Source organism: Canis lupus, chromosome 33 (assembly GCF_048164855.1).
Source record: "Canis lupus baileyi chromosome 33, mCanLup2.hap1, whole genome shotgun sequence".
NCBI lineage: Eukaryota > Metazoa > Chordata > Mammalia > Carnivora > Canidae > Canis > Canis lupus.
This window is the reverse complement of record NC_132870.1, coordinates 18,774,982-18,799,968: the sequence shown is the minus strand read 5'-3', so window position 1 is coordinate 18,799,968 and position 24,987 is coordinate 18,774,982. Positions and strand designations below refer to the sequence as shown.

General features: G+C 35.5%; 1 pseudogene; it reads left to right on the top strand.

Moving 5' to 3' along the window:
• The first annotated feature begins 700 nt into the window (after nucleotides 1-700).
• On the top strand, nucleotides 701-1,301 carry LOC140623570 (glutathione S-transferase P-like; annotated as a pseudogene).
• Nucleotides 1,302-24,987: the final 23,686 nt, after the last annotated feature.

The following is a 24,987-nucleotide window of genomic DNA, read 5'->3' as shown; positions in this document are numbered from 1 at the left end:
AACAAACACACACATGCACTCTTGCCCCTAATCTCTGGCAATCACTAATAGTTTTTCATTTCTATAATTTTGCCTTTTCAATGTCATTAGGTTGAAGTGTAGAGTATTATAGCCTTTTGTGATGGGCTTTTTCACTTTGTATAGTTCCTTAATTATTAAGTGTATAATTAGGGCAGTCCTTTTTATTGATGATTGGTATTTCATGGTATGGATGAAGCAGTTTATTCATTCAGTAAAGGACATCTGAAAAAAAAAAAAGGACATCTGAGTTGTTCTGTTTTTGGCAATCATAAATAAAGTTGTTGTGAACATTCATGTACAGATATTGTATGATTATAAGTAACCATATCTCAGGAATAAATACCCAAGAGAACAGTTACTGGATCATATGGAAATTACATGTATACTTATTTAGGAAACTGCAAAACTGATTTCCAGAATGGCTGTACCATCTTATATTCCCACCACAAATGTACCACTCAAAAAATTAATTTTGATAAGGTTTAATTTATCAATTTTTCCTTTTATCAGTCTTACCTTTGGTGTCAAGTCTAAAAACGACTGGCCCATACCAACATTCTGAAGATAATCTCCTTTGTGAGTTTTTCTAAGTTTTATAGTTTTTGGCTTTACATTGAAATTTATTTAGGCTGCCGCTGCTGCCACCACTCCTACTGCCACCGCCACCTGCGCTGCCCCCATGCCACTCTACACCACCATCTACTTCCCTGTTTGAGGGCACTGTGAGGCCATGCACATGCTGCTAGCTGACCAGGGCCAGAGCTGGAAGAAGGAGGTGGTGACCATGGAGACAGGGATGAAGGATTCGCTCAAGGTCTCCTGTCTGTATGGGCAGCTCCCCAAGTTCCAGGACGGAGACCTCACCCTGTACCAGTCCAATGCCATCCTAGGACACCTGGGCCACTCCCTTGGGCTCTACAGGAAGGACCAGCAGGAGGCAGCCTTGCTGGATGTAGTGAACGATGTTGTAGAGAATCTCCGCTGCAAATAGATCCTCCTCATCTACACTAACTATGAGGCAGGAAAGGAGGAGTATGTGAAGGCACTATCAGGTTACCTGAAGCCTTTTGAAATGCTCTGTTCCAGAATGAGGGGGGCCAGGCATTCATCGTGGGCAACCAGATCTCCCTCGTGGACTTCCTGCTGATTCACCAGGTCCTGGCCCCAGCTGCCTGGACTCCTTCCCTCTGCTCTCAGCGTATGTGGCATGTCTCAGCACCAGACCCAAGCTCAAGGCATTCCAGAGTCCCTGGAGCATCAATGGCAACGGGAAGCAGTGAGAGCTTGTGGAACCCTGGGCGGGAAGCTGGGGGGCTGCCTGACTTCCTTTCTCCTTGACCAATAAAATTCTCAAATGAGAAAAATTAAATAAATAAAATAAATAAATAAATAAATTTATGATCTATTTCAACTTAATTTTTGGCATAGTATATGAGGTTTAGGTTCAGGTTTTTGTTTTTGTTTTTTTTAATTTATGAGTGCCGTATTGCCCAATTGCTTCATTAAGTCCATTTAAAAGTTTAATAAGTCAATCGGAGAAGGACAAACATTATATGTTCTCATTCATTTGGGGAATATGAATAGTAGTGAAAGGGAATAGAAGAGAAAGGAGAAGAAATGGGTAGGAAATATCAGAAAGGGAGACAGAACATAAAGACTCCTAACTCTGGGAAACGAACAAGGGGTGGTGGAAGGGGAGGAGGGCGGGGGGTGGGGGTGAATGGGTGACGGGCGCTGAGGGGGGCACTTGACGGGATGAGCACTGAGTGTTATTCTGTATGTTGGCAAATTGAACACCAATAAAAAATAAATTTATTATTAATAAAAAAATTTAAAAAAATAAAAGTTTATACTTCCTCCAAATAATTGCTTTTGCATCTTTTTAAAATCAGTTGGGCATGTTTCTGTGGGTTTGTTTCTGGGTTCTCTGTTGTGTTTCATTGATGTATGTGTCTACCATTCCAACAATACTATACTTTAATTGCTGTACTTAATAGTAAGCCTTGATATTGTGTAGAGTGATTCTTCTTTTTTCAACATTGATTGAGTGATGCCAGAACCTATGCTTTCCCTTTCCATATAACCTTTGGAATAAGCTTGCCTATATTTACAAAAAACTTTGTGTGGATTTTGATAGCAATTACATTAACTCTGTGGATCAGTTTGGGGAGAACTGTTGGGCTTTATGAACCATGAGCATAGCATATCTCTCCATTTATTTAGGTTTCCTTTGATTATTTTCATCATTTTTTAAGATTTATATTTTATAATATGTATTTATATTTTAATCCTACAGACCCTGGATATGCTTTATTAAGTTTAAACATAAATATTTCATTTTAGGGAACAATTATAAATGGTGTTGTGTTTTCAGTTTTGGTTCTCACAGTGTTACTGTTATATAGAGGTGAACCTGATAATTACATATTGATTTGTATCCTGCAACCTGTTTAACTCATGTATTAGTTCTAGGCATTTCTATAAATCCCTTGGATTTCAAATGTAAACAATCACGCCATCTGCAGATAGGGACATTTTGTTTTTGGTTTCCAATCTATTTGTCTCTCATGTTTTTTTCTTGACTTGTTACAGTGGGTAGAACTTTTAGGACTATGTCAAATAAGAATAAGAATCCGCATTTTGCTTTGTTCTTTTTTTCCCTTTTCTTTCAAATTCAAGTGAGTTGATATATAGTGTTTTCTTAATTTTGGAGTAGAATATAATGATTCTTCAGTCTCATACAGCACCCAGTGCTCATTACATCAAGTGCCCTCCTTAATGCCCATCACCCAGTTACCCCATCCCCCATTCACCTCCCCTCCAGCAACTCTGTTCTCTCTAGTTAAGACTTTCTTATGATTTGCCTCCTTCTCTGTTTTAATCCTATTTTATTTTTACTTCCCTTCCCCTATGTTCATCAGTTTTGTTTCTCAAATTCTGCATATGAGTGAAATCACACAGTATTTGTATTCAGGTTTTTACCATTAAGTTTGAAGATTCTTTGGAAATATTCCTTATCAAGTTGAGGTAGTTCTTTTTATCCTTAGCTTGCACCATTCTTTTATCATGAGTAAACTTTGGATTTGGCAAATATTTCCCTTTATCAATTTATATGATCATATGATTTTTTCCAGTTTAGCCTGATACATGGTAAATTACATTGACCTTTATTTAATTTTTTTTATTTTTTATTTTTTTTATTTATTTATGATAGGCACACAGTGAGAGAGAGAGGCAGAGACACAGGCAGAGGGAGAAGCAGGCTCCACGCACCCGGAGCCCGACGTGGGATTCGATTCTGGGTCTCCAGGATCGCGCCCCGGGCCAAGGGCAGGCGCTAAACCACTGCGCCACCCAGGGATCCCTACATTGACCTTTAAATCTTAAGCTAGTCTTGCTTGCATACCTGCAATAAATTCTACTTGATCAAGGTGGATATGTCCTTCTATACTTTGCTGGATTTGTTTTTATTTTGTTGGCGATTTTTGTGGCTAAATTTATGATGGATGATAGGTTGGTTTCCTCTCTCTCTATCTCTCCTTCTTTCTTCCCTCCTTCTCTCTCTCTCAATCTTTCTTTTTCTTTATTTTATGTTGCCTTTGTCTGATTTTTCTATCAGGATAAAGATAAGCTCGTGAAATGAGTTCAGATATGTTCTCTGCTATTTTATGGAAAAGATTGTATAGAGTCAGTGTTAATTCTGTTATAAATATTTAGTAGACTTAATGAAGTAATCTGGGCTCAGAGGTTGGGTTTTTTTTTTCAGTATTTTCATTAGAAACTCAATTTCTTTCTTTTCTTTGAAACTCAATTTCTTTAATGATTATTAAAAATTATTTAAGGGATTCCTGGGTGGCTCAGCCATTGAGCGTCTCCCTTAGGCTTGGGACATGATCCTGGAGTCCGGGGATGGAGTCCCACATTAGGCTTCCTGCATGCAGCCTACTTCTCCCTCAGCCTGTCTCTGCCTCTCTCTCTGTGTCTCTCATGAATAAATAAATAAAATCTAAAAAAAAAAAAAAATTAAATTATCTATTTCATCTTGCTTGAGTATTAGTAGTTTATGAATTTTGAAATATTGGCCCATTTTTTATAAGTTGTTGAATTTATTAGCCTAAAGTTATCCCTACTATTAACTTTTAATATTCTTTTGTAGACCAGTATCTCTAGTGAAATCTTGTTATAATTCCTGATATTGGTGATTTGTGTCTTCTTTCTTTTTATTTTTGTATGCCTTGCTAGGATGCTAATGAATCTTACTAATATTTTTTCAGTTTTTGTTTATTTGATTTTTTCTCCTGATTTCCTATTTTCAATTTCATCAATTTCTGTTGTTATCTTGTTCCTTCCTTTCTTCTGCTTGCTTGGGTTTACTCTGCTTTTACTTTTCCTATTTCTTTCTTTTTTTTTTTTTTTTTTGTTTTAAGATTTTATTTATTTACTCATGAGAGACACAGAGAGAGAGAGAGAGAGAGAATGGCAGAGACACAGGTAGAGGGAGAAGCAGGCTCCATGCAGGGAGCCTGACGTGGGACTTGATCCCGGGTCTCCAGGATCACACCCCGGACTGAAGGCAGCGCTAAACCGCTGAGCCACCTGGGCTACCCACTTTCCCTATTTCTTAAAGGAGGAACTTACTATAATTGATTTAAGACCCTTTCCTTTTTTCAATGTAAGGATTTTGTGCCACAAATTTTCTCTTTAGCATGGCGTTAGTTATATCCCACATAACTTATATTTTCATTTTCATTTAGTTCTATATATTCTTATTTCCTTGAGAGTTTTTCTGAAGTTAGAAGTTTATGATTTAATTTCCATGCATTTAGGTATGCACCTGTTGTCTTGCAAATCATGCACTGATTTCTAGATTGATTTATTTTACATAGTTTGTGTGAAATCAATTCTTTTAAGCTTTTCGGGTTTTTTATTGCTCCAGATATGGTCTTTCTTAGTGAAAGTTCCATGTCACCTTGAGGAAAAATATGTATATTTCATTTTTGTTGAATGGTGTTTCTACATATGTTAATTAGATCCTTTTGGTGGATTGCCTTGCTTAGATCTTCTATAACACTGCTGATTTTCTGTTTAATAGTTCTATAGTTTGTTAGAGTTAGGGTGTTGAAATACTTAAATAAAATTGTGGGCTTATTTGTTTCTTCTTTCAGCTCTATCAGCTATCAGTTTGCATTCTACATTTTAAAGGTTTGGTGTTTGATGTGTATAAATTTAAGATCACTATGTCTTCCTACTGGATCAGGTATTTTATTTTTTATTATGTACCATTTTGTCAGTACTAATTGGTTTTCCTTTGAGTTCTACATTATCAGAAAATAATATAGCCATCCCCCCTTATTTTATTAATATTTATTTGGCATTATTTTCCATCATTTAATTTTCAATCTACAAATGCTGTTGAATTTGAAGTGATTTTTTTTGTAAAAAACACAGAGCTAGACCTTGACCTTTTTCTTTGTTTTTCCTTTTTTAATTTAGTCTGCTGATCTCTATTTTTCAATTGGTATATTTAGACCATTTATACTTAAGGTAATGATTTATTACCTTTAAGACTATCATTTTAAAATTTGGGTTTTTTTTTTCTTTCCTTTGTTTCTGGATCTTCCATTTCATTTCTTTTTTTGTTTTGTTTAGTTTTAAATTTTTATTTAAATTCTAGTTAGTTAACATATAGTGTGACATTAGTTTAAGAAGTAGAAATTAGCGATTCATCACTTACCTATAATACCCATACTCATCACAACAAGTACCCTTCCTAATACCCATTGCTGATTTAACCCACCTTCCCACAATCAACCTTTAGTTTGTTCTTTATGGTTAAGAGTCTCTTATAGTTTGCTTGCCTCTCTTTTTTCCCCTTCCTTACCTTATGTTCACTTGTTTTCTTTCTTAAATTCCACATATGAGTGAAATCATACAGTGTTTATCTTTCTTTGCCTTACTTAATTCATTTAGTATAATACACTCCAGCTTCATTCACATCATTGCAAATGGCAAGTTTCATTCTTTTAGATAGCTGAGTAATATTCCTTTGTATATGTGTTTGCATATAAAGATGATAGATAATAGCTAGCTAGCTAGAGATAGAGATATATACCATATCTTCTTTATCCATTCATCAATTAATGGAAATTTGAACTCTTTCCATAATTTAGCTATTATTGATAACACTGTTATAAACATCAGAGTGTTTACCCAAAGGATATTTACCCAAACGATACAAAATACTGATTCATTTTGCTTTTCTTACCTTGTTATAGGTTACTTGAACATTTTTTGGAATTCCATCATGTTTTACTTATAGTATCTTTGAGTGTGCCTCTTGTATATATTTTTAATGGTTTCTATGTGTATTACAATATACACATGTAGATTGACATAGTATTGTCACTGGTATAATATTTTACCACTTCAAATGACTGTAGATATCTTACTTGCAATCTGATCCCAATTTTAAACATCATTGTCCTAAGTATCAGAAATTGCTATATTTTTGTTGGAATTATCAAATAAGATTTATAACACTTATGAGAAAAATGAGAGTCTATTGTATGTATTTATATCTCTGCTATGTTATCAGCAGCACTCCCAGGTGATCTCTTGGTATTATGTTTCCTTGGCATTGTTGAGAGTACTCCCAAGAGATTGAGGGCAGAAACGAGCCTATCTGGGTTGCCTTCCCTTGCTAAATTGGAAGTCAGGAAAGTTGGGCCTAGAAGGCACTCTGGTGCTCAGTTCCTCCTCCAGTCTATGGCACCTAACCATTCTTATCTTCCTCTTTATACAATTTAAAAATCTCACTTGGTTGTCTTTTACATTGTTTCCAGGATTTATAGTTTCTACTTTGTGAGGAAGACTTGAGAAAATCATATCTAGGCCATATTGCCTAGGTCAGAAGTTTGACACACTATTTGGAAACCAGCATGGCACCATCATAAAATGTACCAAGAATGTATTTATGAAGTAAACACATGAAGAAAGCCAAACTACAATTTGCTGATGTCAAACCACAAGTATTTCTTGATGATAAGTTTTTGTTTTGTTAAAATTGGTATCATGGCTAAGGAAAAAAATAGATCTCTAGTTTACTGGTTTGTTTGTTTGCTTGTTTTCATATCCCTTAATGGATCTAACTATTGGCCATTCATCATGGATATGCCTGAGTTAACTTATTTGATCCATTTGTTGCCCTGTTACCAATCACAAGAACTAAGATACATCTTACAGGGGCTTGATCAAGATAAAACATCCTGGCAACAACTAAGTTGAATGTTGTATTTGTTCCTGGGATTATAAAATCAGAAATATGGTCATGGATCCAAAGTCTGTAACACAATAGAGTGATGACAAGCAAAACTATCCTGGGTAGGGATCCCTAGGTGGCGCAGCGGTTTAGCGCCTGCCTTTGGCCCAGGGCACGATCCTGGAGACTCGGGATCGAATCCCACGTCAGGGTCCCGGTGCAGGGAGCCTGCTTCTCCCTCTGCCTATGCTCTGCCTCTCTCTCTCTCTCTCTCTCTCTCTGTGTGTGTGTGACTATCATAAATAAATAAAAATTAAAAAAAAAAAAAAAACTATCCTGGGTAGATTCAAATCATGGGCACAAACATTACTCAGAAGGTCAAATGCTGAAAAGGTCAGGAACATGTTGAAAAATTGAATCATCCAATCCATGAGAAGTGTTTCATAGAGAGACCATATGTCTATTTAATTTCAACTGAGCACCTGGGACAGCAACAGTTCCACACAGATCATCTTATATCTGGAACATATTTCAAATCTATGAATTGAGTTCTGATAGCAAAAATATCAATAAAATAATATTAATAATTAAATTGAAGGGACATGTTTCCAAATATTTCTCTCCTTTCAACTCCATTGTTTCATGTTCACTAGCATAAAACATCAGCTCTTTCAATTAATCACCAAGTGAAACATTGCTAAGTAGTCTTGCATATTTATAGTCTCACATTGCAAAATTGCCCAACCTGCAGTGTTTTATTTGTGTGTACTTTATATATTTTTAATTTACCCACCCATAGTGGTTAAATGATTTTCACAATTGATAATATAAAATATAATCAAACTAAAATTACAAATAATTTCAAGCTCCTTATGAAGAAGATATTGAATTGTTTTAATAAGCATTTCATCCTAGCATTTGGAATGTTTTTATTGTAAAACCAAAGGTATCCTATGGTAGACAATATTACTTTCCACTTTAGGAACTACAGTTTCCACCTTAAAGAGGATAAATAAAAAGATTATGTAGGCATATGCAGTCAGTCTTGAAACTATCATATTATTCACTGGTTTGTATGACAATCCTTAAATGTTACCTTATATTAGTGTATTCATTTGGCTACTAAAATTGAGTATATCAATTAGATACCTTTTACAGTATGCAGAATTACATGTTATTCATCATTAAATGATTCAGCAAATCCATTAGATTCTAATTATACTTTAATTGTACTCAGTAGCAGGTAAAGTGTGTGGCTTTCATTCTTCCATTGCAAGAAACTACATTAAAATCTTGCTGAAAAGGCACTCTCTTTGCATTTAACTCGTGTTTCAATAAAAATGTTGACTAGATATAACAAATAAATTGTCTAATGGGAAGGATATTTTTGACTAACAAGATTAAAAGAGGCTGAATTTAGCAAGTAGTACATACATAATATAATGAGGTATTACACATGGTCTTTCCTATCTGGCCTAATTGGTTCAAGCACTCACTACAGGCTGATTTCTCAATTTGGGAAAAGTAATTCTGTTCTCATTACTAGAATAATACCCACTCAATAAACATTTTCCTGAGTCTCTTTTATTGCTTCACCAATTTGGGGGGGGGAAGGAAAGTATCTTTGTAGAATCCCAGCTCTTTGAAAAATAACTCCCCTGAAAATTGCTCCCCAAGATAGGAAAAGCATCACTCTCTTCAGAGATTGCATTTTTACTTACAAAAGTTTTCAGGATGCAAATCTGTCAAATAAGATTTTGTTTGTTAAATTGTGAGGTTTATTTTGTCTTTGTAACCACTAGTAGACCCGTGTAGACAGAAGAATCCTTAGCTGAAAACCTTTCCACAAAAGTTATTCCAGACTGATCAGCTGCTCTGATCACACTACTAGTTTAAAACTGTGCAGGTACAAAAAAAAAAAAAAAAAAAAAAAAAACCGTGCAGGTACTTTTTAATAATATACAAAAGGTTTCTCTTCATTATGGGATTTCATATTAGACCCACAAAATATATGTTTAAAACTGAAAACAAAAAATCTATGAAATAAACTGTATGTAATGTACTAGTTATCTTAAACATACACATAACAAATGATAAATAATATCAATATATAACTATAATACTGTCTTGATATTAACCACAAAGTACAACTCACTAAGAAAAAAAGGAAAGTCTTTTCTGAATATGACAATTCTTAATAAAGCTTCTCATTCTTAAAATTTTGCCTTATGTTAATTGTCTTAAATGTCTTCTGGTCACAGCATTGTTCCAGAACTGATCTAAAAGCTGCAAAACTTCGGGAGTTTTTGCCTCAATAATTCAAACTTCAGAATTCAGATGTGCAATTTTCTTCCCTTGCTGCCAGTTACAATGGCAGCAATAAGTATATAATCTTTGCAGTCATGTAATCAATAAAATAATAACATTTAAGGAAATTAATTTCCCTATTGCTGCACTCTCTGTAACATTTTCTGTGATTCTGTTACCTGGGAATGGCTTTTCTGAAGGGCTAGCTAAATGTGGCAAGTTGGTAACTGGAGTAGGAGATAAAGATGATTGAAATCTATCTTTATATTTGGAGAGAGATGCTTATCTCCCTGAGCTAGTATAACTTAGAAACTCCTTCACATTATGCAGAAGTTGAAAACTATCTATACTCCTCTGCATTTTCTCCATTAACTCTCAATCTCATCATTCATCATTAATTTCCCTTCTTTTGTCTGCTCCACTCTAAATACAGTGGCTGCAACGCTGTTCCTCAGCCTCAGGACCTTTGCACAGGTTGAACCCTTTGACCACTAGTGACACTTTTCTCTTTCACACCCCCAAATCTGCATATGACTTACTCTATTAGCTCTTTTAAATGTTTGTTCAAATGCCTTCATGATGACTTCCCTGAGAATCTATTTTAAATTATAAACTGCCCTTCCACAAACCAGCACTTCTTAATCCAATTTCTTTGTTTTATTTTTATCCATAGTATGTAAAAGCTCTCAATATGCTGCATAATTAGCTCACTAGCTATTTGTATGTGGTCTGTCTACCCAAATGGTAACTGAAACTCAACAAAGAGAAATGTTTTCTCAATTTTGTTTACTGTTATTTATCTAGTATCTGGATAAGTATCTGGAATATAATAGGTGCTCAGTAAACCTTTCTGAAAAAAAATGAATGAAATGTCAGATAAAATTGAAGATTGAGTATAGACTGTAGTGAAAGGAAAAAATATATTATCTTTAAAAGAATGTGTTATATATAAACATCCAAGGAAAGTTATTAAAACTTCCAAAGCCATCAGAATATCATTAAAAACAGAATTTTCAACAAAGTTAAAAAGACTCTGGAACATATAGGTTTAAATTTATTTGTATAATAAAGCATAAACATAGAAACAGAAACATGCTAATAAATCTAATCGTCTAAGAGAGAGGACCATTAAAACAGATGCTTTAATTTTTCATCTCAAACTGGTAATTATAAGAATCATATTTCCAGCTGAGAGATGAATAATCAGAAGAATATTCAGTCTCATTGGTATTTTTCCCTCAGTTAGAAAAAGATTGCTTATTTGATGTTTAGCAAAATTCCCAACATCCATGGAAAAGTTTCACCCTTTTATCTTTCTTTGCTCTTATAATATGTCCTCTAGTTGTAATAATATATATTGATTTCCTGTGGGTTTTGATTTTGCTATATTTTAGTAATTTACTCACATTATATATGTTGTCTGTTTTTAATAGATTCTGATTGCATTAAGATGCACCTGGCAGGGAGCAGGGCATCTCCCCCAGGAGCACACACCTGACAATCAGCACAGCAGGCCCCTCCCCCAGAAGACCCGCTGTAAGGACAGGGGAAGAGCAAGTTCTTGACCAGGCAGCAATGGAAAGCACTGGGGAAGTTGAGGGATTTACAGTATATAGAACTAGAGGATACCCCCCATCTTTTTTCCCCTTTTTTTCCAATACAACACGTTTTTATATCAGACTAAAAATTCCCAATATTTTTTTCTCTTCCCACCTTAACTACAATATTTTACCACCTCTTCATTTTTAAGTTTCTTCCTTTTGACTTTCATATTTCTACAATTACAGGTCCTAGATATATTTTCTACTTCTAGATTCCCTTCAACATACGCAGCTTAATTTTGGGAGATATATTGGATATGGGATTTTTGCTTTGTGTTTTTTTGTTTTCTCTGCCTCATTTTGCTCTACAATGGCAGAAGTTAATACCTTCTAAAACATGAGCAGCATGCACCCAGAACCAAGTGGAATACCATGCTGGTCCATTCTTTGAGATTCCTCATTACCATTCTGTCCCCCTCTTTTATCTCATTTATGTTTTGGTGGTCAATGTTGGGGCCTTCTACAAATATTTCTGGTTTATACTAATTTGGGACTGAGCATCTTCTAACATACAGAACTTAATATACTCAGAACCAAGAGGATAACCCTCTAGAATGCCTCAAGTAGACTACATTCTCCCTCCACTACAACTTTGTCACCACCACCATCTCCCAGCCCCCCCCCTTTTCTCTCCTTTTTTTTTCTTTTTTTTTTTCCCTCTTTACTTTTGCTTTTTTTCTCTCCTTTTTTTCTCTCTCTTTTTTTTTTCTTCTTCTTTGGGATTCTTGGCATTTTATTTTTTACTACGTTGTTTTAAAATTTATTTTTCACTTTAGTGGTCCTTTTGTTTTATTTTGTTCTGATCTTTGTTTTCAATTTCTGGTCTCTGACCTCATAACATCATCTTGGGTGAAATTTACTTGATTGATATTCTTGACTCAGTCTGCTGATACAGCCACTCTGCACTGAGCAAAAAGACTAGAAGGAAGAACTCACAACAAAAGAAAAAATGAGAAACAATACTCTCTGCCAAAGTGTTACAGAATTTAGATTACAATTTGATGTCAGAAAGCCAATTCAGAAACACAATTGTAAAGCTACTGGTGGCTCTGGAAAAAAGCATAAAGGAATCAAGAGACTTCATGACTGCAGATTTTAGATCTAATCAGGCCGAAATTAAAAATCAATTAAATGAGATGCAATCCAAACTGGAGGTCCTAATGATGAGGGTTAATGAGGTGGAAGAAATAGTGAGTGACATAGAAGAAAAGTTGATGGCAAGGAAGGAAGTTGAGGAAAAAAGAAAAACAATTAAAAGACCATGATGAAAGGTTAAGGGAAATAAATGATAGCCTCAGAAGGAAAAATCTATGTATAATTGGGGTTCCAGAGAGCACCGGGAGGCACAAAGGGACAGAAAGCATATTTGAACAAATCATAGCTGAAAACTTCCCTAATTTGGGGAGGGAAACAGGCATTCAGAACCAGGAGATAGATAGAGAGGTTCCCCTGCCCCCAAATCAATAAAAACTGTTCAACACCTCAACATTTAATAGTGAAACTTGCAAATTCCAAAGATAAAGAGAAAATCCTTAAAGCAGCATGAGATAAGAGATCCTTAAATTATATGGGTAGAAATATTAGATTAACAGCAGACCTCTCCACAGAGACCTGGCAGGCTAGAAAGGGCTGGCAGGATATATTCAGGGTCCTAAATGAGAAGAACATGCAGCCAAGAATACTCTATCCAGCAAGGCTCTCATTCAGAATAGGAGAGATAAAGAGCTTCCAAGATAGGCAGAAACTGAAAGAATATGTGTGACCACCAAACCAGCTCTGCAAGAAATATCAAGTGGGACCCTGTAAAAGAAAGAGGAGCCCAAAGAAATAATCCACAAAAACAGGGACTGAATAGGTATTATGAGTACACTAAATTCATATCTTTCAATAGTTAATCTGAATGTGAATGTGCTAAATGATCCCATCAAAAGACACATGGTTTCAGACTGGATAAAAAAGCAAGACTCATCTATTTGCTGTTTACAAGAGACTCATTTGAGACCTAAGGACACCTCCAGCCTAAAAATGAAAGGTTGGAGAACCATTTACCATTCAAATGGTCCTCAAAAGAAAGCTGGGGTAGCAATTGTCATATCAGATAAATTAAAGTTTATCCCAAAGACTGTAGTCAGAGATCAAGAGGGACACTATATCATACTTAAAGGGTCTATCCAACAAGAAGACCTAACAATCATGAATATTTATGCCCCTAATGTGGGAGCTGCTAAGTATATAAATTAATAACCAAGGTAAAGTCATACTTAGATAATAATACACTAACAGTGGGATACTTCAACAAGGCACTTTCTGCAAATGACAGGTATTCTAAGCACAACATCATCAAAGAAACAAGAGCTTTAAAGGATACACTGGACCAGATGGATTTCACAGATACATACAGAACTTTGAATCCGAACGCAACTGAATACACATTCTTCTCAAGTGCACATGGAACTTTCTCCAGAATAGACCACATACTGGGTCACAAATCAGCTCTCAACCAATACCAAAGATGGGGATTGTCCCCTGCATATTTTCAGACTACAATGCTTTGAACTCAATCACAGGAAGAAATTTGGAAGAAACTCAAACACATGGAGGTTAAAGAGCATCCTGCTAAAAGATGAATGGGTCAACCAGGAAATTAGAGAAGAATTAAAAATATTTTTAGAAACTAATGAAAATGAAGATACAGCCATTCAAAATCTTTGGGATACAGTAAAAGCAGTCCTGTGAGGAAATTACATCGCAATACAGGCATCCCTTAAAAAATTGAAAAACAAACAAACAAACAAACAAAAAAACAACTCAAAATACACAAGTTAATCTCACACCTAAAGGAACTGGAGAAAGAACAGCAAATAAAACCTACACCAAGCAGAAGAAGAGAGTTAATAAAGATTTGAGCAGAACTCAATGAAATAGAGACCAGAAGAACTGTAGAACAGATGAACAAAACCAGAAGTTGGTTCTTTGAAAGAATTAATAAGATTATAAACCATTAGCCAGCCTTATTAAAAAGAAAAGAAAAAGACTCATATTAATAAAATAATGAATGAAAGAGAGGAGATCATAACCTATACAAGGAAATAAAACAATTTTAAAAACGTATTATGAGCAGCTATACACCAATAAATTAGGCAGTCTAGAAGAAATGGATGCATTTCTGGAAAACCACAAGCTACCAAAACTGGAACAGGAAGAAATAGAAAACCTGAACTGGCTAATAACCAGGGAGGAAATTGAAGCAGTCATCAAAAACGTCCCAAGTCACATCTGGGCCAGATGGCTTCCCAGGGGAATTCTATCAAACGTTTAATGAAGAAATAATACCTATTCTACTAAAGCTGTTCTGAAGGATAGAAAGGAATGGAATATTTCCAAACTTATTTTATGAGGCCAGCATCACCTTAATTCCAAAAACCAGACAAAGACCCCACCAAAAAGGAGAATTATAGACCAATATCCCTGATGAACACAGATCCAAAAATTCTCAACAAGTTACTGGCCAATAGGATCCAACAGTACATTAAGAAGATTATTCACCGTGACCAAGCAGGATTTATCCCCAGGATGCAAGGCTGGTTCAACACTCATAAAACAATCAATGTGATAGATCACATCAACAAGAACCATACGATCCTCTCAATAGATGCAGAGAAAGCATTTGACAAAATACAGCATACATTCCTGATCAAAACTCTTCAGAGTGTAAGGATAGAGGGAACATTCCTCAGCATCATAAAAGCCATCTACGAAAAGCTCACAGCAAATATCATTCTCAATGGGGAAAAACTGAGAGCCTTTCCCCTAAGGTCAAGAACATGACAGGGATGTCTACTCTCACCACTGCTATTCAACATAGAACTAGAAGTCCTAGCCTCAGCAATCAGACAACAACAAGAAATAAAAGGCATTCAAATTGGCAAAGAAGAAGTCAAAGTCTCCCTCTTCACAGATGACATGATACTGTACATAGAAAACCCAAAAGACTCCATCCCAAGATTGCTAGAACTCATACAGCAATTTGGTAGCATGGCAGGATACAAAATCAATGCCCAGAAATCAGTGGCATTTCTATACACTAACAATGAGACTGAAGAATGAGAAATCAAGGAATCAATCCCATTTATAATTGCACCCAAAAGCATAAGATACCTAGGGAAAAACCTAACCAAAGAGGTAAAGGATCTATACCCTAAAAACTACAGAACACTTCTGAAAGAAATTGAGAAAGACACAAGGAGATGGAAAAATATTCCATGCTCATGGATTGGAAGAATTAATATTGTGAAAATGTATATGCTACCCAGGTTAATTTACACATTCAATGCAATCCCTATCAAAATACCATGGACTTTCTTCAGAGAGTTCAAACAAATCATCTTAAGATTTGTGTGGAAACAGATAAGACCCTGAATAGCCAGGGGAATATTGGAAAAAAAAAAAAAACACAGCTGGGGGCATCACAATGCTGGATTTCAAGTTGTACTACAAAGCTGTGATCATCAAGACAGTGTGGTACTGGCACAAAAACAGACACATAGATCAATGGAACAGAATAGAGGACCCAGAAATGGGTCCTCAATTCTATGGTCAATTAATATCCGACAAAGGAGGAAAGATTATCCACTGTAAAAAGGACAGTCTCTTCAATAAATGGTGCTGGGGAAATTGGACAGATACGTGCAGAAGAATGAAACTAGACCATTCTCTTTCACCATACACAAAGATAAACTCAAAATGGATGAAAGATCTAAATGTGAGGTAAGAATCCATCAAAATCCTAGAGGAGAACACAGGCAACACCCTTTTTAAACTTGGCCACAGTAACTTCTTGCAAGATACATCCACGAAGGCAAGGGACACAAAAGCAGAAATGAACTATTGGGACTTAATCAAGATAAAAAGTTTCTGCACAGCAAAAGAAGCAGTCAACAAAACTAAAAGCAACCTACAGAATGGGAGAAGATATTTGCAAGTGACATATCAGATAAAGGGCTAGTATCCAAGATCTATAAAGAACTTCTTAAACTCAACACCCAAGAAACAAACAATCCAATCATGAAATGGACAGAAGACGTGAACAGAAATTTCACCCAGGAAGACATAGACATGGCCAACAAGCACATGAAAAAATGCTCTGCACCACTTGCTATCAGGGGAATGCAAATCAAAACCACAATGAGATACCACCTCACACCAGTGAGAATGGGGAAAATTAGCAAGACAGGAAACAACAAATGTTGGAGAGGCTGTGGAGAAAGGGGAACCGTCTTGCACTGTTGGTGGGAATGTGAACTGGTACAACCACTCTGGAAAACTGTATGGAGGTTCCTCAAAGAGTTAAAAATAGAGCTACTTGGATCCCTGGGTGGCTCAGCGGTTTAGTGCCTGCCTTCGGCTGGAGGCGTAAACCTGGAGTCCCGGGATCGAGTGTGATGTCGGGCTCCTTGCATGGAGCCTGCTTCTCCCTCTGCCTGTGTCTTGCCTCCCTCTCTCTCTCTCTCTCTCTCTCTCTCTATCTCTGTGTGTGTGTGTGTCTCATGAATAAATAAATAAAATCTTAAAAAAAAAAAAATAGAGCTACTCTATGACCCAGCAATTGCACTACTGGGGATTTACCCCAAAGATACAGATGCAGTGAAAGACTTGGACACCTGCACCCCAATGTTTATAGCAGCAATATCCACAATAGCCAAACTGTGGAAGGAGCCTCTATGTCTTTTGACAGATGAATGGATAAAGAAGATGTGGCATATATATATATATACTCAGCCATTAGAAATGATGAATGCCCACCATTTGCTTCAATATGGATAGAACTAGTGGGTATTACTCTGAGTGAAGTAAGTCAATCAGAGAAGGACAAACATTATATGGTTTCATTCATATAGGGAATATAAGAAATTTTGAAGGGATTATAGGAGAAAGGAAGAAAATGATTGGGAAATATCGGAGAGGGTGACAGAGCATGAAAGACCCCTAATTCTGGGAAATAAACAGGGGGTAGTGGAAGGGGAGGTGGGCAGGGGGATGGAGTGACTGGGTAACAGGCACTGTGGGGGGCACTTGATGGGATGAGCACTGGGTGTTATACTATATGTTGGCAAATCGTACTCCAATAAAAAAAAAATATACAAAAAAGAAGGCAGCAGCAACAATAGCATATTGACAGCAATAACAATAGCAGCTTTTATTCATTCATAACTGTGTAAGCATTTTTCCATCAATAAACACCAACTCTAAAAGCAAAAAAAAAAAAAAAATGTGAATAGAAAGCCAGGATAGAAAAATATTATAAATGGGTACTGTGGGTTGAATCGTGTCTCTTCAAAATTATTGTGTTACTTTCTAATCCTTAGAATGTGAACTTTTTTGAAGATTTGGTCTTTGCAGAAGAAATCAACTTAAAATTAGGTCACTAAAAAATGAGGAAATTTGGAAACAGATTTACATACAGGTAGAATGCAGGTGAGCACAAAGATGATATCCAGGAGCAAGGAGAGAGGCCTGGAACAGATCCTAATCTTATAGCTCTCAGAAGAAATCAACCCTACCTACAGTTTGATTTCAGACTTCTAGATTCCAGAACTGTGAGACAATAGTGTCTTGTTTTAATCCATTTTGTGGAACTTTGTTATGGCAGCTTATAAAATATTTTTAAATATCCATTTATATATAAAAATCAATGTTATTAAAAAAAATAAAAAATAAAAAAATCAATGTTATTTAAATAATATTTTAATTTTAGTTCAAGGTCAAGCTGTGTTTGAAAGAGAGTCTTTCTAAACTGTTAAAGAGAAAGGTCAATAAAGAAATACTTTTCTCCATTTTCTCAGTAAATCGAGAAAATTTTAAGTGAGAGTTGTATGTTATTACCCACATTAATGAAAAAGATAGCTTGAAAATTCCCATTCTTGAGAATTGGTAATGCCATCAGCAATAATCTCTTTCAGGAGGGTCTATAATATGAGTTAATTTCAAAGAGAAACACTTAAACATTTGATTGCTCATAGTTTTTGGATATGAATTGCAATAACTGGCTTAGCTAGCAGATCAAAAATGAAAGGGGCTCTCCCTCACTTGTACATGGAATTGTGCACTATATGAACCTCTCACGTGAAAATCTGCAAGAAAATGAAACAAGAGATAGGCAGGCACCAGTCTATGTATCCCTTGGGCCACATGTGATCACTGTTCCTTGGGAACTCTTCTTGTCCTTTACCCTCATAATGTAGAACCATCTCCAATGCTTTTTTCTTTCCTATATCCAAGGCTGAACAGAAGCATAAAAAAGAAGCTGAAGTAAGGTAAAAAAGAATTGTTGTGGTTTCTCCTTCACATTTTTTCTGAAATTTCTGGATTTCTAAATAGGTTGAGTAGTTACAGTTCCTAAAGCTGTCAAGCAGTAAACTGTGCAAGAGAAGGATTCTGGTGTCCAACCATTGTGGTCCAACTTCTTAAACTCTTTAATGAGTCTAATGCATTTATTTATAACTTGGTAAACAAAAAGATTTCTTTCTCTTACATATTTGTGGTGACAATCATATGAGATCCTATTTATAAAGTATGAAGAACTATACAAATATTAGCTATTAATGTATAGATTTACTTAAAATTCTATTTAATTACATTAAATTAAATCCTAATACTTAGAGTCTATCATATTTAACTATAATTAGTTTTCTTAGGGCTCTTTATTGAATGTGTTTCAGTTACAATATTGGGAATAATCAGTACTGCCCTGATGGTCCAGAATGTGAGCCTGCATGAATACAATGTTTCTTATCTTCATAGTGAAGTACTTGAGAGAAAGCTCTAGAACCAGATTATCTGTGTTCAAACACCACCTCTTCTACCAATTACCTGAGGGAGGTGTTTTTTGTTTGTTTGTTTGTTACCTAAGAGTTCTTAAGTTTGCTCATCAATGTAATGGAGATGTCATATATAGGAAGGAAGATTAAATGAGGTAATAAATATGATATATTGCATGTAACATTACAAATAATAAAAGCTAAACAAACAAAAAAACTAAACACTGATTTTTGGTTTATTGTGGTGTCATTGTTATTAATATGTTATACTGAACTTTATTTATGTATTTATTTATTTATTTAGGACCCAGTTTATTTATTCATGAGAGACACATAGAGAGAGAGAAGCAGAGACATAGGCAGAGGAAGAAGAAGGCTCCCTGTGGGGAGCCCAAAAATGGACTCAATCCCAAGACCCCAGGATCATAATCAGAACCAAAGACAGACATTCAACCACCCAGCCACCCAGGTGCCCCATACTGAACTTTATTCTAAAATAAAATATTCCTAACTAACGTTATAATTGCCTTTGAAGCAAATCCTTAAAATGATAAAATTTATTACCTTTTTTTTTTAAGGAACAAATCCAGTTAAGCTTTTATAAGTATTTGGAAGATGGAATTTTATGGTACATTCAGATAAGTATATAGTTTGAAGGGAAATTGATGAGGCATAAGGGAGACATAAGAGAAGTGCTCTGAGGATCACTTGTGGGAAAACATTCTGAACAGAAGGAAGAGTTTATGGACAAGAATAAAGAGCCACAGAAATTTTGCTTTCCCTGTTGTAGTAAGCAAGGAAAACGCAATGAAAGAAGATGGTGCGTCTAAACCAACAGGGGCCACACCACAAATCCAAAGGAGCTTTATGATGTTAAAGAATATATTGAAACTTTATTCTGATGCTTAAAACTAAGTCTTAACCCAAGAGTGTAAATATTATACTTGAATTAAAAACCAAAACTCTCTCAGAGCAATGAGGATGTTGCTTTTGAATACAGTTTTGAAAGCCGTATTGTGGACTGGCAAAGACAGAAATGGGAGAGGTTGAAAATACGAAGAGTAGTTAAGATATCGTATTAAAAGTGTAGATTGGAGATGATTTCCTTGAATAAATGGTGCCCCCAAAGATATCACACCTTAATATCTGGGACCTGTGATGGTTACCTTTTATGGTAGTCTCTCAAAAGATTAGTCTGGATTTTCTGTGGATCACAAATGTCATGAAGAGTGTTGTTATGTGAGGGAGAGAGAGGAATTTGGTACACACAAAAGAGGAGGAGTAAGTGTAACCATGCAAATAGTGACTGGAGTGATGTGGCCATAAGACAAGGGATGCAGGTAAAAATCAGAAGTTGGAAGAAGCAAGAAACAGATTGTTCCTAGAGCTTCTGGAAAAAGTACAACCCTTTTAACACCACACTTTCACCTCATCGGACCTAAGGTTAGATTTCTAAAGTCCAGAACCATTAGAGAATAGATTTCTGTTGTTTTAAGCTATCAGATTTGTCACAATTTTTTGCTGGGACACTGACCACTGGAAACTGATATAGATGTGGAATAAGTTGTCATGGATGACAACTCTGATTGTCTGGTTTTGGCTCTTTTATATTGAGAAGACTTTGAATTTTTTATACAAAAATACATAAACAATGAAACTTTTCATTATTCATTTAAAAGTTTTAACAATCAGCAGTGCCTTGGTGACTCAGCTGAGCATACAACTCTTGATTTCGGCTTATGTCATGATCTTAGGATCATAAGATTGAGCCCCATGTTGGGCTCCACACTCAGTAGGGAGTCTGCTTGAGATTCTCTGTCTCCATCTCCCTCCACCCCTCTGTGCATGCTCTCTCTCTTTCTCAAATAAATAAATAAATCTTAAAGAAAAAAAAGTTTTGACAATCAAATAAAACTTGAGAGTTGCATAAGTGGAGTTGAACAAGGGGGCTATGAGTCAATTTCATTTACTATGATGTAAATTACTGTAATATTCATAAAGGATAGCATTAGTAGCTTTATTATTAAAGGCTTTATTGATTAATTTCTTGGGAAAATAGAAAACACCATCTAGTATGTCATTCATTCAATATATATGTATATAAGAAATAATTTCAGAGCAAAAATGTATTTATAAAGTGCATATAATATACTCTCTATCTATCCATCATCTATCTATCTATCTATCTATCTGTTTCCTACAAGAGTCCTCATATCTCTCCTCTTTTGAAAGTATTCTACCATTTTTCCCTTAATGATGACCCTTACAAAGTTGAATTTTTTATTTTTAATTATGTTTTATTTATGTATCTATGTATTTATGAGATCAAGTTCTAAGAAACTAATAGGTACCAACACTGACAGATATTTAGTAGCAATGCTCTTTAATCAATCTAATTTCCAAATAGTGAGTGCTCAGTCAAACCCTATTTCACCAATGACCAACATGTAGAGGTCTTTTTTTCCCAGTGTATAAGCATTATCATTTAAGATCAGAACTTAATGTGTGATCTAAACCAAATCATGTATCTTCCTTCTCAGGAATCCTCTCATATTGATTATTCCTTTATAGATCCTGGATCTTCTTCATATTTAGCTTTATGGGATTTTTCCAATCCACATTTAACCATGCTGGCATTTTTTTAAAAGATATTATTTATTTATTCATGAGAGACACAGACAGAGAGAGGCGCAGACATAGGCAGAGGGAGAAGTAGGCTCCATGCAGGGAGCCCGACGTGGGACTCAATCTCAGGTCCCCAGGATCATGCCCCAGGCTGAAGGCGGTGCTAAACTGCTAAGCTACCCAGGCTGCTCCCATGCTGGCATTTTTCCAGTTTAAAGATAAAAATACCCTTCATCCTGACTTACCTTCTAATTAAAATCACTCCCTATTACAGCAAAGAGAATTACTGTCATTATCACCGTATCCTCCCCTACACACATGGCTCAGTGAATTTTTGTTGTTGTTGCTTCCTGAAGCTTTTTCCACTGACACTGCACAATATGGCCCTAACTGAAGTAATCATGACTTTGAGTCACTCAATCTGATAGATATTTTTCATACCATATTCTACTTGACCTTAAATTTCATTCCAAACTGTTCACACATATTCTTTCACACACTCTATTGGTGCCCTTGAAACCACAATCCCACAACCTTATTTTCAAACTTCATGTCTCACTGCTCCTTTGTAGTCTTTTCTACTGACCCACTGTTGTTGACCCAAACTATGTATGTTAGAACTTTGACAAGTACATTTATTAGCCATATTTAATCCTAATTTCAAATTTTCTCATCTCTACTCACAATCTCAGTTACAATCTGTTTTTTAAAAATATTTTATTTATTTATTCATGAGAGACACAGAGAGAGAGGCATAGGTAGAGGGAGAAGCAGTCTCCCTGTGGGGAGCCTGATGTGGGACTCAAACCCAGAACCCCGGGATCAATAACTGAGCCAAAGCAGATGCTCAACCACTGAACCATCTAGGTACCTCAATCTCAGTTACAATGTATTCACAAATCCCAAATACATTTCTCCTAGCAAGACCTCTTCCCTGAGTTCAAATAGCTGATAGGCCCCTCAAATTTCTTAAAGAGCTTTATTGAGACACAATTCACATAATGCAATTTATTCATTTATAGTGCACAATTCAATAGATTTTAGTATATTCACATATATGAACAACCAGCACTACAATCTAATTTGAGAATATCTAATCCCTTATACTCTTTAGCCATCACCTACCTATTTCCCCATCTACTCTTTAAGCCCCCCAAAATCACGAATCTACTCTCTGCCTTTATAGATATTCCCATTCTAGATTCTATTTCTCCACATCCTCACCACTACTTTTACTATATGATTTTTTTTTATTATTATTCTGGTCATCTTAGCAGATGTGAAGAGGTCTCTGGTTTTTTTTTTTTTTTAAGATTTTATTTACTTATTCATGAGAGACACAAAGAGAGAGAGAGAGAGAGAGAGAGAGAGGCAAAGACACAGGCAGAGGGAGAAGCAGGCTCCACGCAGTGAGCCCAATGTAGGACTCGATCCCAGGACTCCAGGATCACATCCCTGGCCAAAGGCAGGCGCCAAACTGCCAAACCACCCAGGGATCCCTGAAGATGCCTCTCAAATTTGACATGCCTGAATCTAAATTTATCATCTTCCCCAACCATTTAATCTGGTTCTCCTTCAGGACTCTATATCTCAGTAAATGGTATTAGGAATTTTTTAATGCAAAATTTTAAAAAAACATTGATTATTTTTTATTGAGGTATAATTGACATATATTAGTTTCAGGTATATAATATAATGATTCAATATTTGTATACATTGCAAAATGATAACCACAAAGTCTAGTTAACAGCCATCACCATAGTATTAGTTTCTTAAGCTAGAAAACTAGGAATAATCATTGGTTGTCCCCTCTCCTTTTTCATTCATATGTTATTGTCCCAGAGCCCTGATCATTCCATTTCTTAGTTCAAATTATCATCATGGCTCACCTGGACTAGTGCAGACTCTTCTAAGCAGTCCTCTAAGATCTATTCTTGCCCTTTTTTGATCCATTTTCAACAGGAAAGTGACATTTTTTCAAAGAAAAGTGTACGTCACTCTCCTGCTTAAAGATCATCATTAATTCTCCATTGCAATTTAGATAATAAGTAGACCCTTAAATTAACTTGCAAGTTTCAGCATGACCTGGACCAGTTATTCTCACTGCCTCATATGTACCTCTTATCTCTTTACTAGCCTCATGATCCTTGATTTATCATCTTCATCATTCTATATTCTTAACCACCTCAGGATTCCTTTATAGTCAGTTTCCTATACTTTGCAGGTTTTCAAACACTTCTGTCTCTCCGGATTCAATTTTTATTCTTCCTCAAAAGTTTAGTTAAGTTGTCATTTCCTCAAGAAAAGCTCCCCATTATATACTCTCATGGCAATATTTTCATATATGTAGCATTTAGCAGAACTGAAATCAAATTCTTAATTGCATAATGAAGGTTAATTTGTTCTGTCAGTAGAGTGAGTTTTGTGGAGGAAAGTGGGAGAATGTCTGTCTTGTCTGCTTTAAATCCAATGACTAATTTAGAATCTCTATGTGTGTTAAATAATTAAATGAATGAATAATGTTCTTACATGAAAACAGATAGATATAATTTGAGGAGTTTGAAAGTTTACATCAGTTTTTACAAATAAATCACTTGTCTTCAAAACATTATTAAGTAGTTTATTGTGATACTGAATTATAACATAGGGTGGCCACTGCAAAAGCTACAAAATTGCCTCTTGCTAATTCTTTAAATCTCTTGACCCGATGTGCTTTATTGGAACAAGAAGCAAAGTTGGACTCTTAACAGCATACTTAGCAATATCCCAAGAAGGAAATAAAAGATGCCTATGTAATTCAATGCAATCACATGTGCTAAATATCACCATACATGCTGATGATACTTCTGTATCTGAGTTATTTCAATTCATATAAAACTAAAAGCTATATGCACTCATCTCAGCACTATACTAATAATTATGATTACACATTCATATTTTTTGTCTTCCAGTCATTTTAAGCCCATTTCATTCCAGAAGCAATTGGCTCTATTTCTGAAACACTAGGATGACTGAAGAGGTTACTTCATTTATTTAACCTGAACACATTTTAGTTTTAGCTATTTTATTAACAATTATTCATTTAAATTATATAGCTACCATTTTAATAAAAAAAGTCCAATATATGATCCCTTCCCTCAAGTGTCATTATAATCAAATTTCCCAATTAATTTAGACTTGAATCTTGACTGAGCCATTCAGGCCACTCTGACTTTGAATGTCAAAGCTTTCTGGGTCAAACCAGAATATAGCTCATGATTCTGAGCTTTGTATTAGAAATCATGCTGTGAGAGGCAAAGAGGCTGCCTTAGCTGTGAAAATGTAGGGCAACATTGCACAAAGATTCTTAGAGGGAATC